The 17,595-nt window shown below is 43.9% G+C and overlaps 1 protein-coding gene across 2 annotated transcripts in view; it reads right to left on the reverse strand.

Annotated features, from left to right (window-relative positions):
* NCOA3 (nuclear receptor coactivator 3) overlaps nt 1-6,205 on the reverse strand; it is a 252,633-nt gene extending 246,428 nt beyond the window's left edge. For both annotated transcript variants that reach the window (XM_030211264.1, XM_030211262.1), the window contains exon 1: nt 6,091-6,205. The gene's annotated coding sequence lies outside the window, so the exon portion shown is untranslated. The remainder of the gene's footprint in view (nt 1-6,090) is intronic.
* Between the last annotated feature and the right edge of the window lie 11,390 nt (nt 6,206-17,595).

Consider the following 17,595-nt stretch of genomic DNA (forward strand, 5'->3'; position numbering starts at 1 on the left):
GGACACTTTGGCATTCCTTTTGTTGCCATCAAGTTTAGAAGCGGAAAACCCCATCATCCACTATGAGCTGAACACCTTGGCTGGATAGTTCTCATTCTTCCGGGTCCAAGGGGAGTCTGCTGAGAAAGTCCGTTCCTGAGCTCTAAGTGATTTATCAACCACCAAGACTTTTTGTTCTCTCCAAGTGCCCTGTGCCAGATGGAATTTGTAATGAGTTTCCCAAACCGACTTGCTGGTATCCATTGTCAACACCTCTCATTGTATGGTCAGAATGGGAGCTCCAGCAATCAAATTCCTGGGCAACCACCATCACTGCATACTCCTTCTGGCTTGACCTGACTGAGAAAATTCATTTGTTGAAACAGCTTTGGCCTCCTGCGCTCTGCGAGAAAGATCCTCTCCCGTGCTGTGTCGAACTGAATGCCCAGACACTCCAGCATCTGTGATGGAGTTAGTCTGTTCTTCTCGAAATTGATCACCCAACCTAACTACAGAAAATGGACAATTTTGTCCACCACCAACACACAAATGAGCCAGTGAAGATACAAGTCAACTCCAATTCCCTGGTGCCGAAGGAAGGCCACCACTACCACCATGGTAAACATTCTTGGAGCCATGGTGAGACAGAAGGGCAAGCCCTGAACTGGAAGTGATGGCCCACCCCTGCAAAAGATAGAAATCTCTGATGCAGCAGCCACATATGAGCTCTCATCCAAACCCAAGTTACTCCAAGGGCTAAGGTGCCAGCAAACTGCTCTTAGGAAAAATTCACAGCTAGGGTCATTTACACCTGACCTTCCAGCACCATTGAGCCTGGATCAGCCACCTATCCAAAGAGAAGAATACCAAAATACTTTCCCTGCTGAGAAATGCTGCTTTTATCACCACCTTGACCTTGGAGAAACAGCCAAGCCAAAATAAAAAGCCTGAACTCAAAATGTTGGCCTAGGACCATCCAGTGTATCTTAGACTGGTCTGGTGGATAATGATCACAATGGAGTCTTGTATTAAAACTATACCTAGAACAAGGGAATATGACAGGAAGTTAATAGAAAACTTAACATTTGTCCACTAAATTTTTAAGTTGAGTTCTACCTTAAGTTCTGAACCGCTAATAATATAAACATCTCTTGGTATTACAGATGTATGTACCATCTTCTCAGTAGCACTGACAGGATTAATTATTTTCAGAATTCAAGATAGGCAGGGCAGAAGCAGAGGACTCTTGGTGGTAAGAAAGTAGGGTCTGCTGTAATGTATTAGGTAGAGAAAAAGGGAAGTCAGGTATTGCTGGTAACCCGTCTGCAATTAAAAGCTACACGGTTGTGTTCCTACACGCTGGTGGTGGATGAGTGAAACGCTGTCTTTGAACAAGCAAGGGTTGTGTCCATATCGTGTACCGACAGGTGACTAATTCACGAGGGCCTTAAAGACGAGCTGGTGGAGCATAAACTCCATGAAAGCCTACCAGGGAATGGACAGAATTTACATATTCTGCTGTGCACTTACCATCCCTCTTCTGACAAAAAAATAACACAATTAGAAACCCGTGAATCAAACATTTTCATGCTTTAAGCCATTCTCTTAAACAGCTGTCCAACAACTCAAGAGGAGGAATAAGGTACAAGGTGCTCCCAACAAGTTTTTCTATTTATCCCTTTTAGAAAAGAGAAAAGCCAGCCCATGGGGTAGCCATTTTTCACCGCTCAGGCTGGGGATGCTCTTGACAGGGCTCGATTTACGCATGAACTAGACAAGCTTATATGTAAATCCATTACAAGGGGCCTCAAGCTTTATTTATTTGGATTTTGCTCACACCTTTTTCAGTAGTAGCTCAAGGCGAGTTATATTCAGGTACTCTGGATATTCCTCTGTCCCAGGAGGGCTCACAATCTAAGTTTGTACCTGAGGCAATGGAGGATTAAGTGACTTGCCCAAGATCACAAGGAGCAGCGGCGGGATTTGAACTGGCCACCTCTGGATTGCAAGACCAGTGCTCTAACCACTAGGCCACTCCTCCACTCATTACCATGGAAAAGTATTACATCCAAAATGTATTTCCTACTACTACATCCAGACACCAAATTCTGAACAGGTCTAGAGGCAGAATGGATGGGCATAACATATCCTCTTCCCACCCCCATTCAGAATGTACATACCTTTGTCTGCTAGGGATCTCCAAGCCCTGCCACTGAAGACGTCCTCCAAAGGCAGCAACAGTGTTTCTGAGCTGGCATCTAACATGGGCACAAAAAGAGCTAGGTGCTGCACACTGGAACAGTGTTGCTACCTTTAGAGGTCTGGTGAAGGTCTGTGTACCCTTGGCTACACCACTGCTTCCTACATAATTGAGGGGACCTCTTAGGTGTTCCAGCTTAGGGACCACAATACACAAATCTAGCCCTGTCTATGGAGGAAATACAGCCTTCAGGGAATGAAAGAACACATGTTATTAGGCAATCCCATAAGTACATAAGTATTGCCATACTGGGAAAGACCAAAGGTCCATCAAGCCCAGCAGCATCCTGTTTCCAACAGTGGCCAATCCAGGTCACAAATACCTGGCAAGATCCCAAAAAAGTACAAAACATTCTATACTGCTTATCCCAGAAATAGTGGATTTTCCCCAAGTCCATTTAATAATGGTCTATGGACTTTTCCTTTAGGAAACCGTCCAAACCTTTTTTTAAACTCCGCTAAGCTAACCGCCTTTACCACATTCTCTGGCAACAAATTCCAGAGTTTAATTACACATTGAGTGAAGAAAGTTTCTCACAGATTCATTTTAAATTTACTACTTTGTAGCTTCATCGCATGCACCCTAGTCCTAGTATTTTTGGAAAGCATGAACAGACGCTTCACATCTACCCGTTCAACTCCTCTGGAGATCCCAGCAAAAGAGATCACTACAATTGCTGGGCTGAAGGTGGTTACAAAAATAAGAACAGGAAGAATAACTAGGTAACTGCAAATGAAAGCCCACGGCACCATTACCCAATACACTGGTTCTGATTGAGCTTAAAGCCTAAAAAGGGAGGAAACTAATGATCCAAAAATACAATAAAAAAAAAATGAAAGGGTCAACCAGGATGACCAAATAAAAAGAGAATTACAGAATGGATGGGTAGAGGTGTTAACCATGACAAGGCTTATGAGCGCTGAAAGAACATCTATCCTCAGTCAAAGGTGGGGGAAAGATTCTGTCTGGTTAAAAACAATATGAAAGTGAGAAATCATCAACATATCCCATGTCATTTTAAATTAGCACACATCCCTCGTCTGCACAATTTTCTCAGGAAGGACAGCACAATTTCAGAAGTTAGCATCTTTAAAACACGTCAGCCTTTGAAAGCAATCATTTAGTATCTCTATAACAACTACAGACAGAGATTTTGTTCTGTGAAACACTGAAATTAGATTTTGTATTAAAACTGGGTTTAACAGAAGTATAGAGAAATGTGCATATCTAAGCATACACAGAACTTCTAAATGCATACAAAAGGTTAACAGAAGCCAACCAGAAGAGCAACGGTGTGTAAGGGACTCGCAAAACAGGTCATTAGAGATCACTTGTAATAAAAATCAATATTTGTTTGAGAATTCCGGGTCCTTGACATTCCATGTAACAAATGAGCACACTACCTACTGTGCAGTAAATAACACACCTCACCTGCCATCATATACTCTTTAATGTGGAGTGGAGGAGTGGCCTAGTGGTTAGAGTGGTGGACTTTGGTCCTGGGGAACTGGGTTCGATTCCCACTGCAGGCACAGGCAGCTCCTTGTGACTCTGGGCAAGTCACTTAACCCTCCATTGCCCCAGGTACAAAAAAGTACCTATATACACTATGTAAACTCCACAGAAAGGCAGCATATCAAGTCCCAGTTCCCTTTCCCTATTTCAGATTCTACATGAAATGTTGCTACTATTGGAGATTCTAGATGGAATGTTGCTACTGTTTGAGATTCTACATGGAATGTTAATGTTGCTATTCACAGAAACAGAACCCTGCTCGGCTGCAAGGGCAGGCTTCTACATGGAATGTTGCTAGTGGAGGAGTCGCCTAGTGGTTAGTGCAGTGGACTTTGATCCCGGGGAATAGGGTTCAATTCACACTGCAGGCACAGGCAGCTCCTTGTGACTCTGGGCAAGTCACTTAACCAGGGCTTTTTTTGAGGGAGTACCGAATACCGGCACCTTTTCCATTGTCTGCTAAAATTGACCCATGGTCCCTAAGTTGTAAAGAAAGATTTCAAGCACTACACACCAATTCCCCCTTGTCATAGATTCTGTGACTGGTTGCAGGGGGCCTGGCTATTGAGGGGCGAGTCTCTCAGTGATCACCCCACCCCTGAAGGGAGGCCTGGCATTTGAGTACTGGAACCTTTTTCACTAGAAAAAAAACACACTGCACTTAACCCTCCATTGCCCCAGGTACAAATAAGTACCTGTATATAATATGTAAGCTGCATTGAACCTGCTATGAGTGGGCAAGCATGGGGTACAAATGTAAGAAAAATTAAAATAAAAATAATAAGATGAGAGGCAGGTGAGTGCAGTCCCCCATGAAAGAGGTAGGTCCTCGGTTTTCCTTCCAGCAGCCTGCGGGCTTCTGTGCCTTTAAGGGGGCCGTCTCGGGCTGCCTCAACACCCGACCCAATAGCTCAATTCACGCTGGTTTTTGTAAGTTGCAGAATTGTACACCGCCCAAAAACAAAGTGCATCAGATTACAAACTGTGAGAATGGGAAACCATTTTATTTATTTATTTATTTAAATCTCAGCAGAGTGGATTTTGTGATACTTCAAGTTACTTTGTTATTTATGGAGTGTCCCATACTATCATCAGTTTCAATTTCATTTTCATAGTCACAGTAATTGCTAAAATGTATTTTTTCCCCCTAAAAAATATATATTTTCGGGCTTCCTTGTGACTTTTTCTTTAAACAATACCATAAAGGCCAGCTGCGGACCCCAGCTATGGATTCTACTACAAATACAAGCACTGCATTAGAATTAATGAGAATTAAAGACCATTTAGCCAACCTCCAAGTAATGCCAGAAGAACTAAAACAGCCGAGTCAAGTTCCCTCTTTCACTTAAAAAAAATAAATATAATATATTTCGATAGCAGCTTTGCTAATACTCCCTAGAAACTCACTACTTCTGCTTTACACAACACAAATTTCCAGTTCTAAAGAGTCTCCTTCCCAATACTTTCACGGAAAAAAAAAATAAGAAAAAGAAAATACACTCCACCACCAATTCTGCCCTTTTCTGCTTTGAAATCCCTAAAGCTGCAATCGAAGTCACAGGAACCGATCCCGCAGATCTCCTCTGAACAATACGATAGGAAAATATCCGGCATCTGGTCATCAGTGGGCCCATAGCAACCCCAGATCACTTGCTCATTTAAAAATGCAGGACCTAACACAACCTCTAGCGTCCCGATAGCATTTCACATGCTACCACTACCAGGGCTCAGCTTACACAAACAATGAACACAAGCAGGGTGTCTCCCCTGCAGCCTCATTTTAAGATACCGATGGGTTTCCGTTCATGTGCAGCAGCAAAGATCCCAGCGGGGGGTCAGACAGTTGTGTTAGTAGCTAACAAGCCTGAAAAGAAAAGTGCCGCGTGTTCACAGCAACCCAGTTTCTGATTGTTAAAAAGAGGGGGGAAAAAAAAAAACTAGGAACGCACCTCTGATGCTTGCAGGCACAGTGCACAAGCGAAGGTCTACAGCTCCAAGCCCAGATCTAGCCATTAAACAACTTCCAGGCAAAGCAACGCGAGTGAAACAGCAAGACAGAGGAGGGTGATTTAATTTTCTTAGGCGTGCACCATGCTCCCATGCCAAATTGAATTCCCTGAAGAGGAGGGAGGAGGAGGGCGGGCGCACAAGAACTGCTTTTTGCAAGCAGCACTGCAGCCTCAGCTGCAAACGAACAATCAGAGGAACTGCTCCGTGCACAGCGCGCACTAAAACACCTTCTGATTTAGGCGCCTTTGCCAGGATGAAATAGACCCCCCCTAAGCCACCAGACAAAGTCTACCTATCAGAAGAACTTCACTGTGCGGGTTACTCACATCTGCTGCCCGCCGTCCTGCGCTGGAAGCTCTCTACGGAGCCAAAATGGGAGTTTCTGCAACCGAGATCTGCAGCTGCTCAGAGCACAGCCCCTGCCTGCTGCTCCACGCCATGTTGCCCTGAAACCACCACGACACGGCAGTGTGTAACGCTGTCAATCTCCCCGGGGGGGCCTGTGCTGATTGGACGCCACAGCTCCCTGGCCCCGCCTCCCAGCAGCCATCTGGGCTGGTATGCAGCTGAAACCCAATACCCCAGCAGGGGGAACTGCGTTATTCAATCGCGGGGAGGAGGAGGAAGCTGGGCTACGGTTCGATCCGACAACTCTGGGGCAGAAACGAACCGAGGGGGGAAAGGAAGGAGTTTGCTTGCCACTCTGCTTCACCGCCTTATCTGTGAAAGTCTGCTAACGAGCAGGCTAGTGAGTACCAGACGGTTGTGTTAGCCAACATGTCTGAAGCGTGTGCACGTCCTCCCCAATTAGAGAGCATTAAAAAGGAAGAGGGGGGGGTGGGGGAGAGACAGACAGAACAAATGTAAAGCCTACCTCGGAAACCGCCTTGCAGACGGTGCACCAGCGAGTGGTAAGATTCGATTAATCCGTTTCCACGCAAGGAACTAGAAAATTATTTTAAAGCGCACGCCGTGCTAAACTTAATTCCGTGTAAAGAGAAAAGGGGAGGCGGAAGAGCTGCTTTCTCTCCAAGCCGCTGAGCCTCAGCTGGAAATGAACAACGGCGGGGAGGGACTGCTCCCTGCACAGAGGAATGCGCCCCCCCCCCCCCACCTGAATTAGCGCCTCTGCCCTTCCCCCAACCAGTATTTCACCAGAGCAAAGGTTGCTGGAAATTAAACGGCTAAGGTGGAAAGAGGGGTGGAGTGGGGGCATTGTTGCATCCGAGCAAGCCAGGGCTATAGCGTTGTCTATTAAAGCTCATCTGGCATGATATGCATAGAGGTATTTATCACTGCCAGGGTCCTCCCTCAACTATATATTTTTAAACAAATAAATATATATGGTGAGAACCAACATTGCAAACTTCAGTGCATGAAAACGAAGAGCAACCTAAGTTCTTACCACTAACTCAAAAAGGAAAAAGTAAATTATCACCATTGCTTGTTTCATTTCCAACACACACAAAAAAAAATGCATGACCAGCCAGCTGACACCTTCCCCACAACAAAATAAAACTTAAAGGCTTCACTCCAAGAGAAAAGGCTGCTGGCCTGTCTAGGCACGACACACATCAATCATAAGTACATAAGCATCGCCATGCTGGGACAGACCAAGGGTCCATTGAACCCAGCACCCTGTCACCGACAGCGGCCAAAAGAACAAGCAATTTGTCCCGCCCATCCTAGAAATACTGTATTATTCCCTCATCCATTCAATAACATTCTATGGCTTTTTCCTCCAGGAAGCCGTCCAACCCTTTTTTTGAAGTCCGCTAACTTAACCGCCTTAACCAACTTCTCTGGCAGCGAATTCCAGAGTTTAACCACGCATTGACTGAAGAAACATTTCATCCGATTCGTTTTAAATTTACCACACTGCTGCTGCATCGCATGCCCCCTTGTCCTAGTATTCTTGGAAAGCGTAAACAGACGCTCCACATCGACCCGTTCCATTCCATTCATTATCTTATAGACCTCTATCATATCTCCCCTCAGCCACCTTTTCTCCAAGCTGAAGAGCCCCAGCCTCTTCAGCCTTTCCTGATAGGGAAGCCATCCCATCCCCTGTATCATCTTTGTCGCCTTTCTCTGCACCTTTTCCAATGCCACTATTTCTTTTTTGAGGTGTGGTGACCAGAATTGAACACAATACTCGAGGTGCGGTCACACCATGGAGCGATACAATGGCAGAATAATATCCTTCTTGTTCCCTTTCCTAATGATGCCCAACATTCTATTTGGTTTTCTATCCGCAGCAGCACATTGAGCAGAAGTTTTCAACGTATCATCAACGATGACACCTAGATCCCTTTCTCGGTCCGTGACTCCCAACGCTGAACCTTGCATGACGTAGTTATAGTTTGGGTTCCTCTTTCCCACATGCATCACTTTGCACTTGTTCACATTAAATGCCATCTGCTATTTAGACGCCCAGTCTCGTAAAGTCCTCTTGTAATTTTTCACAATCTTTCCGCAATTTGACTACTTTGAATAACTTTGTGTCATCGGCAAATTTGATTACCTCACTAGTTACCCCCATCTGTAGGTCATTTACAAATATGTTAAAAAGCAGAGGTCCCATCCCTGAGGGACCCCACCAACTACCCTTCTCCATTGCGAATATTGACCTTTTAATCGTATTATCTGTTTCTTTCAACCAGTTTTTAATCCACAATAAGACACTACCTCCGATCCCATGTCCCTCTAATTTCCTCTGTACTCTTTCATGAGGGACCTTATCAAACGCCTTCTGAAAATCTAGATACACAATATCCACGTTTGTTTACCCCTTCAAAGAAATGCAGCAAATTGGTGATGTAAGACTTCCCTTCACTCAATCCATGTTGACTTTGTCCCATTAGTCCATACTTTTGAATGTGCTCTGTGTTCAATTCAAGGGTACATTACATTAAATTACAGTAAACTTCTATACTGCTGATAGCTACAGGTTCTTAGTGATTTAAAAATAATAATAAAAATCTCATGGAAAGCCAAAAAAATCTTATTCAGGAACTAATTGCACCAAACTTCTTAAAAAAATAAGTGTCACAAAATGCCTAGCACCCACCTGGGGTTAACCCTGCAGCCATCTGGAGGGTCTGCCCTCAGCAGTGCTCAGGCCCGCCTGCACCTGTGCTCAATCTTAACACCCTCCTCCCCACCGCTAGGTTCCACTGGCCTCTGGGCAATTCTCCCACTCAAGTTATCCCCCCTTTGATTTTTAGGTTATTGGAGCCACACTCTCAGGGGTCCCACAGTTCCTGGAGAGCAACCACAGACCACCAAGATTCTTAATCAGTCCAGGACAACAGAGTCAATAAACTAACAAGGTTTATTATCATAGAATTAGAACAGTTAACCATATAGAACAGATGGAAAAGTAACAACTGAATAAGGATCAAAAAACTGTCTAAACACTTCGTCACTACCTCAGAATTAACTGCTCATAAGCCTTGAACAGAGGCTCAGGACAGAGATGTTTATGTCTGTGATCCCATACTGAGACTAAACCAGTGATTCCCAAACCCAGTACTGGAGGCACCCCAGCCAGTCAGGTTTTCAGGATACCTACAATTAATATTCATGAGAGAGGTTTGCACGCAGTGGAGGTAGTGCATGCAAATCTCTGTCATTAATATTCATTGTGGATATCCTAAAAATCTGACTGGCTGGGGTATCTCCAGGACCAGGCTTGGGGATCACTGGACTAAAGATTTCCTCACAGGCAAGAAAAAATGGTGACTTCTGTAACAGCTTTAAAACAAAAAAAAAAAAAGACAGTCACCATCTGCTGGTCAAACAAGGGAAATGCACTGGGGAACAAAGGTCACACATTCGCATAAGAAGTCACACAAGTCCCCTGTTTCGTCACAGATAGGTTTTTATATTTTTATTTTCTTGAGCAAGATAGATAGATAACTGAGCAGCAAAACAAATATTTAAATTACTCCAAGACCTTGATGCTTAAACTGCAATGTCTATCAAACATTTTAAATCTCTTTACTCCCTTAATAGGAGAAAGTGAATTATGGAATGTATCTCTAATAATAGGAATAGAAGATAATTTCATATGATCCATTATATAAATTAGGCTTTCATCATTTAAAATCTTGTATAGAAAATAAAAGAATTTGAACATAATCCTCACCTCTAGAGGTAACCAATGTAATTCAACAAAATATTGGGAAATTTTATCCTGCTTCTGTAATGAAAAAAATCAGATTGCAGTGTTCTGGACTGTTTGCAGTCGCCAGATAATTTGTCTAGGCACACCCAAATAAGATTACTTGAATCCAACTTGGACAGAAGCAATGCCTGTACCAATAATGGGGGGGATAAGGCAAGGGGGTGGGTGGTTTAGAAACGTGTGAATAGAGATGCGCAATTTGCTTTTGAATTTGTTATGTCAATCTTGGAGAGTATTGGATTTTGTTGGTTTGAATTGTGGGTAATGAAGTTATGTTACCAATGGGGGGGTAGGACAGATGGGGAATCGCACCTTGTCGCATTTACTAGATGAGAGGTTATCGCAAGATGTGTACTTTATCTTAGTTGGGGGAGGGGTGGAGAGTGGAAAATGTAAAACCTTTGGTGGCACATCTATGAGCGGTAACTATGTAGCGTGTATTGGTTGTTATGGTTATATCTGGAATTACTATTTGTGAATTCTATGGGTCCACCAATAAAAATGTTGAAACATACCTGTACCAATAATCTGAACTGCTCAAATTCAAAATACTTTGTGTGTCTTAGATTCCTCAAAAGCACTGAGGTGAGAGGGATAAATTCTGGTCAACATATACCCCCAGGATCTTAATTACAAAAGAAAGTGAGTACCTAGTTTGGTCCACCATTACGTGCCCTGAAGAGCACAGGTATAAATCAAAGTAAGGTATACACAAAAAGCAGCAAATATGAGTTATCTTGTTGGGCAGACTGGATGGACCGTGCAGGTCTTTTTCTGCCGTCATCTACTATGTTACTATCCAGCTTATAATCGAAAGACAAAAACGCCTATATTGCGACCTAAATCGGGAGACAGGTGTTTATCTCCCAAAAACGAATAACGCGGTATAATCGAAAGCCGAACTTGGACGTTTTCAACTGCACTCCATCGCGGAAGCGTACAAAGTTGACGGGGCGTGTCAGAGGCGTGGTGAAGGCGAGACTGGGGCGTGGTTATCACCCGAACAGAGATGGGTGCCTTTCGCCGATAATGGAAAAAAAGTATGCATTTGTAGCTAGAATTTAGGGCACTTTACCTGGACCCTGTTTTTTCACGAATAAGGCCCCAAAAAGTGCCCTAAATGACCAGATTACCACCAGAGGGAATCGGGGATGACCTCCCCTGACTCCCCCAGTGGTCACTAACCCCCTCCCACCACAAAAAATGATGTGTCACAACTTTTTATTTTCACCCTCAAATGTCATACCCACCTCCCTGGCAGCAGTATGCAGGTCCCTGGAGCAGTTGTTAGGGGGTGCAGTGGACTTCAGGCAGGTGGACCCAGGCCCATCCCCCCCCTACCTGTTACAATTGTGCTGCTTAATGCTTAGTCGTCCAACCCCCCCCCAAACCCACTGTACCCACATGTAGGCGCCCCCCCTTCACCCCTTAGGGCTATAGTAATGGTGTAGACTTGTGGGCAGTGGGTTTTGAGGGGGATTTGGGGGGCTCAACACACAAGGGAAGGGTGCTATGCACCTGGGAGCTCTTTTACCTTTTTTTTTGTTTTTGTAAAAGTGCCCCCTAGGGTGCCCAGTTGGTGTCCTGGCATGTGAGGGGGACCAGTGCACTACGACTCCTGGCCCCTCCCACGAACAAATGCCTTGGATTTATTCGTTTTTGAGCTGGGCGCTTTCGTTTTCCATTATCACTGAAAAACAAAAACGCCCAGCTCACAAATTGTCGAATAAAACATGGATGTCTATTTTTTTTCGAAAATACGGTTCGGTCCGCCCCTTTACGGACCCGTTCTCGGAGATAAACGCCCATGGAGATAGACGTTTTCGTTCAATTATGCCCCTCCACGTCACTGAAGGATCAGGATTGTTGTAAAAAAAAAAAAAAAAAATTTTGGTCTTATCTGTGTTTAAATTAAGACAATAGTAGAAGATTGTTATTGGATCAGTCAGAATCGCATGCTACCACCACATTGGCATTATGCTTAAGCCAAACTATTGATCTGGGTGGGCATGTAATCGTCAACGATCCAATTTTGCAATTTTGTATATTTTTTTATATATATATGCTTAGTTTCCTAAATGGAAAAGCAGAAAAGTACTTAGATCCATATCATTTTTCTTTTTCACCCCAGTGTTCCATAAAATAATCCCACATCAATCAGGAGACTTTTCTTATCAAGTTAGTAAGGAGACTTTTCTTGCCGACACGAACTCATGTTTCGCGGAGGGCTGTATCAAGGTTCGTCTCCACACAAGTTCTCTCCGTGACGAAGAGAACTTGTGTGGAGACGAACCTTGATACAGCCCTCCGCGAAACATGAATTCATGTCGGCAAGAAAAGTCTCCTGATTGATTTGGGATTATCTTGTGGAACACTGATGTGAAAGAAAAATCATATGGAGCTAAGTACTTTTGTGTTTTTCCATTTAGGAAACTGAGCATATATATAAAAATGTATACAAAAAAATATACAAAATTGCAAAGTTGGATCAATGACAATTACAACTAAACCCTCCATTAACTAACAAAAAAAAAAGGTACTGATGCGACCAGTCTGTAGTTAGAAATTAAACCATTAGGGATCTTTCAAGTCCTTCATAATAGGTGTTATTATAATTTCTCTGAATCTCTCTGGAAAGAGTCCTGATATAAGTAAACTAGTAAAAAAAGGCCCGTTTCTGACAGAAATGAAACAGGCACTAGCAAGGTTTTCCTCGGAATGTGTATGTTTGAGAGAGAGAGATGGAGTGTGTGTGTCAGAGAATGAGAGACAGAGAGAGAGAGTGTGAGAGACAGAGTGACTGTGTGTGTGTCTGACAGAGAGATAGAGTGTGATAGAGAGTGTGTCAGAGAGAGTGTATGTGAGAGACCGTGAGTGGGTGTGTGCCCCCCTCACAGGGTCCCCCTCCCCTGCCCCCCTCCAGCTATCCATGTCCAGCGACCCTCCCCTCCCCCCCTCCAGCCACCCATGTCCAGCGACCCTCCCCTCCTCCCGGCGCATCAAACCCCCCTCGCCACCCACAGCTGCCACTGGTAACGCTGTCCGACCGCTGCTGCTTCTCCTGTTGAGCAGCAGCGGCCGCTACAAAAAGAAAAAAAAGCAATAAATGTTTTTAAACATCAAGCACGGCACCGCAGACAGCCTCCTCTTGCCTCTCATGTCGCTGCGCTCCTCCAGGGGCAGTGACGTGAAGGCGAAAGGAAGAGCGGCTGCAGAGCTGACAGCCAATGCCTGATGGCTGTCTGTGGTGCCGCGTTTGATGATTAAAAACATTTATGGCTTTTTTTCTTTTTGTAGCGGCCGCTGCTGCTCAACAGGAGAAGCAGCAGCAGCTGGACTGCGTTACCAGTGGCAGCTGCGGGTGGCGAGGGGGTTGATGTGCTTTGGGGGGGGGGCTTGGGTGATGCGCCAAGGGGGTGTTTGAGCGGCGCAGTCACAGCTGATTCCCAGGCAGGGGGAAGAGTAGGGAAACACACGGAGCAAGTTGCTCTGCGTGTTTCCCTACTCCTCCCCCTGCCTGGGAATCAGCTGTGAGTGACGTCAGCCTGGCTACGGAGCCTAGCTCAGCAACTCCAGGAGACACGGACACAGGCAGCTACTTTAGAACGTTGGAGGTCAGAATTATTATATAGGATATTAAATCCAATGAAACAACATAATCAGAAACTCAAAAGGAGGTATATTCATCAAAGAAGGCAGAAAAGGGTCCAATATACAATGTGATTTAGGATATTTATGGAATAGTGATTTAAATAACGTCCAATCAATAGGCAGAAAATCTGCCCAATTCCCATCAGCCACTATTTCAAAAGAACTAGTTATAACATATCTCTTACTCTGCGCTAAATTTGAAAATAAGGCTCTAGCCTTCCAAAGTTTATCCTGAAAGGAAGCTGCCAATTCAACAGCTATAGGAGTTATGGCATCATCTAATTGAGTAAGATGGGACATATCAGATAATCTAGTGATTAGTTGGAAAACAGCTTTTACATTAGATACCAATAGAAATCAAACAAAATAAAACATGGAAAAGAAAATAAGATGATACCTTTTTTATTGGACATAACTTAATACATTTCTTGATTAGCTTTCGAAGGTTGCCCTTCTTCCTCACCCAATTTAAAACACAAGCTAATCAGAAGTAAACTTCCATCACAGACTGAAAAGGAACAGAAGGGCACACTTCCCTGTAATTTATCCAGTTGCAAACTATGCCAAAATATTTCACAGGACCCCAAAGTCATCCACAAAGGAAAGATATTCAACATAAAGGGATCTTTCACTTGCTCATCTTCCAATGTGGTATATATCATTCAGTGGAAAAAATGTAACAAAGGATGCTATATTGGAGAAACAGGCCAGATACTTAAGACAAGATTCAATTTACATAGACATCACATGAACAATACAGCCAGTAGGGCCCCCACCCCGGTGGGACAGCACTTCACAGAACCAGGACACTGTACCAGTGATTTCACAGTGAGAATACTGAAAGGTAACTTTAAAACCATACAAGAACGTAAGACCTTTGAAGTCAGAATGATTGAATATTTTAACACCCAACAGAAAGGACTTAACAAGGATCTGGGGTTCCTAGCCCATTATAAACCATAAAGCTGTATGTCTCTGTTGATCACCCCACCCCTCACCTATCCACACCCATCCTGTTAGAATATCAATGATATGCTTTGATGTCCCCATGCATACCTCCTACCCACCCCCATCCTCCCACCCTGTCAGACTGTCATAGTAATGCTTGAATGTTTTCACTTATATACACTGTCAGCTAGCACATTTGCTTATTTCCGATCTGAGGAAGAAGGGCAACCTTCGAAAGCTAATCAAGAAATGTATTAAGTTATGTCCAATAAAAAAAAGGTATTAACTTATTTTCTTTTCCATGTTTTATTTTGTTTGATTTCTATTGATAACCTTAAGAGTGGACTAACACGGCTACCACACTCCTCTGCTTAACATTAGATACCACAACTTTTAGTAATCAAAGAGGTTTGTAAGTAACATTTGTCTGTTTCCGTTCTCTTTTTAAATCTTGATCTAAAGATTTCTGCCACTTCCTCTCATCATCTGCACATTTGTTTTAACCCAAGCCATTCTGGGTCAAACCATTTGTTACTCTCACCAGTAATCTTAGTCTTTGGGCGCATTGGTGCAATTTCATCTAAACCCTCACAAAGTTCCTTCCAGCTAACATCAAAATTCACAGAATCAGTTTTTGAAAATTGGTGAAATGTAGACCAAAATTTGTTAAATGAAGCGCTTAATGAGCGCTATTCTAACTCAGCTCCTGTCTCTCACCATCTGCCACCGGAACGCTGCAACTACATACTTTAAAGATCTGAGTCAGCTTTAGCAGAGGGTTGAGCGTGGAAGGTTGCTCTGCCCTCTGATATCGTCGCATCGCTCTTTTTAACTGAAGCACCCAGCAGCACACCACTGCTCGACACGCCATCTAAGGCACGGTTCAAAGGCGCTCACCTTAGCGATGTGGAGCGTCTGTTTACGCTTTCGAAAACATACTAGGACAAGGGGGCATGCGATGACGCTGTAGTGTGGTAAATTTAAAACGAATCGGAGGAAATGTTTCTGCACTCAACGCGTAGTTAAACTCTGGAATTCGCTGCCGGAAAAGGTGGTTAAGGCGGTTAACTTAGCGGACTTCAAAAAAGGGTTGGACGGCTTCCTGGAGGAAAAAAGCCATACAATGTTATTGAATGGACGAGGGAATACAGTATTTCCAGGATGGGCGGGACAAATTGCTTGTTCTTTTGGCCGCTGTCGGTGACAGGGTGCTGGGCTCGATGTTCCCTTGGTCTGTCCCAGCATGGCGATGCTTATGTACTTATGAGCACCTTTGCGTGTGGTGTCTGATGTGGCGCACTTAGAGGATAGCTTGAAGATTTTAACACTTAAAAACAAAGGAGGTTCTTTGTTATTAATCTTTTATTACTAGTAAAAAAGGCCCGTTTCTGTAGGCAAGGAAACGGGCCTTAGGCAGGCAATTCCCCCCCCCCCCTGTGCTACGGCCCCCTCGAACCCTACCTTCCGCGAACCTGTCGTTCCCGCCGCCACCGCCGCCGCCATTGTTGTGCTACCTTCCCTTCCCGTAGGTTCCTCAATCATCTTCTTAGAAAGTTTAACTCCGTGCGTCTGACGTCAGACGCACGGAGTTAAACTTTCTAAGAAGGTGATTGAGGAACCCACCCGAAGGTAGTGCACAACAGCGGCAGGAGGGGGGGTGCGGTTTTCGGTGTTCCGGGGGGAGGGATCGACAGGTTCACGGGAGGGAGTGGGTTTCGAGGGGGCCATAGCGCGGGGGGGGGGGGTGACAGCTGATTCCGAGGCAGTAGGAGGAGTAGGAACTCCTCCCCTTGCCTTGGAATCAGCTGAGTTGACGTCAGTGACGTCCGTGCGTGTCTGCCTCGCAGACCACTTGCAGCCAGGGAGCCACGGTCCCAAGCATAGAACGTTGGAGGTGAGAATTATTATATAGGATCTGTTAGACTTATCAGGCATCAAGAATTAGAATGTGCTGTTCGTCATTTTTTTTTTCAACTAAATGTAGGTTTAAGTGTAAACTATTATCTTCTCTTACAAGATAAAATTGATTTTTCTTCTTACTCTGTCAATGATATTGAAATCATTGTAGGGAATAGACCTGCTTGTAAATCTGGCCCGAGATGCTCACAAAGGAACATCTCAAATTTGTGTTATGCTTCCGTTGATTATAATTTATTTTTGCTGATTGTTCTTCTGTACGTGTGCCATGCTCTTATGCCAATGTCAGATCTGTAGCAAATAAGCTTCTGTTACTCTGATTTCATTGAGGTTTCTGATTTGGGAATTTTTTTTTGTCCTCTCTGAAACATGGCTAACAAATGCAACTTAGTCTACAGATACCTCACCTAGGGCCCTGTTTACCAAGCAGCATTATAGGCGCGTTAACATTTTTAACACGCGTTAATCATGTACGTGCCTACAATATCCCTATAGGCACCTATATGGTTAGCGAGCGCGCTAAGTTTAGGCGCGCTAAAAACACTAACACACCTTAGTAAACAGGGACCCTAGTTCCTCCAGGTTACAGCATCCTGTATTCTCCAAGATGAAATAAAAGGGAAAGTGGTCTGGCAATTTATCAAAGTTCTGTTTTTTTTTTTTTCATTTAAGTTTACAGTATCTGTTTCTGCTATCTTGCCGGGACCTGGATATATGTCTTGTAGATTTCAGAATGGTTTGTTTCCCATTTAAGGGTCCAATAGGGTTGTTGTTATTATTATTATATTGTCTGCCAGGATCTTGGGGCTCAGTTCAGGAAATCACTTATGAGCTCTTTTCGTTCTATGCTATGTAATGTAAGAGTTATTTTGGGTGACTGACTTACCTCTAGAACAGAACTCTGATTCTAGAGTAGATGATTTTAACATTTTTTTTTTTTAGCACCGGTGTTAGGTTCTGAGAATTGGCCCCATGAGGCAGAGCAGGGAATGTTTTACAACTGGTGAAATTCTCCACACTGTATCCAGCATAATTTTTTGGAGGAGTATTTACAACATAAGTACACCAAGTACTAAGCAAAACTAACAGGACCTGACACATATACTGTACAACCTGACAGTATATT

This window comes from Microcaecilia unicolor, chromosome 8 (assembly GCF_901765095.1).
Source record: "Microcaecilia unicolor chromosome 8, aMicUni1.1, whole genome shotgun sequence".
Classification (NCBI taxonomy): Eukaryota; Metazoa; Chordata; class Amphibia; order Gymnophiona; family Siphonopidae; genus Microcaecilia; species Microcaecilia unicolor.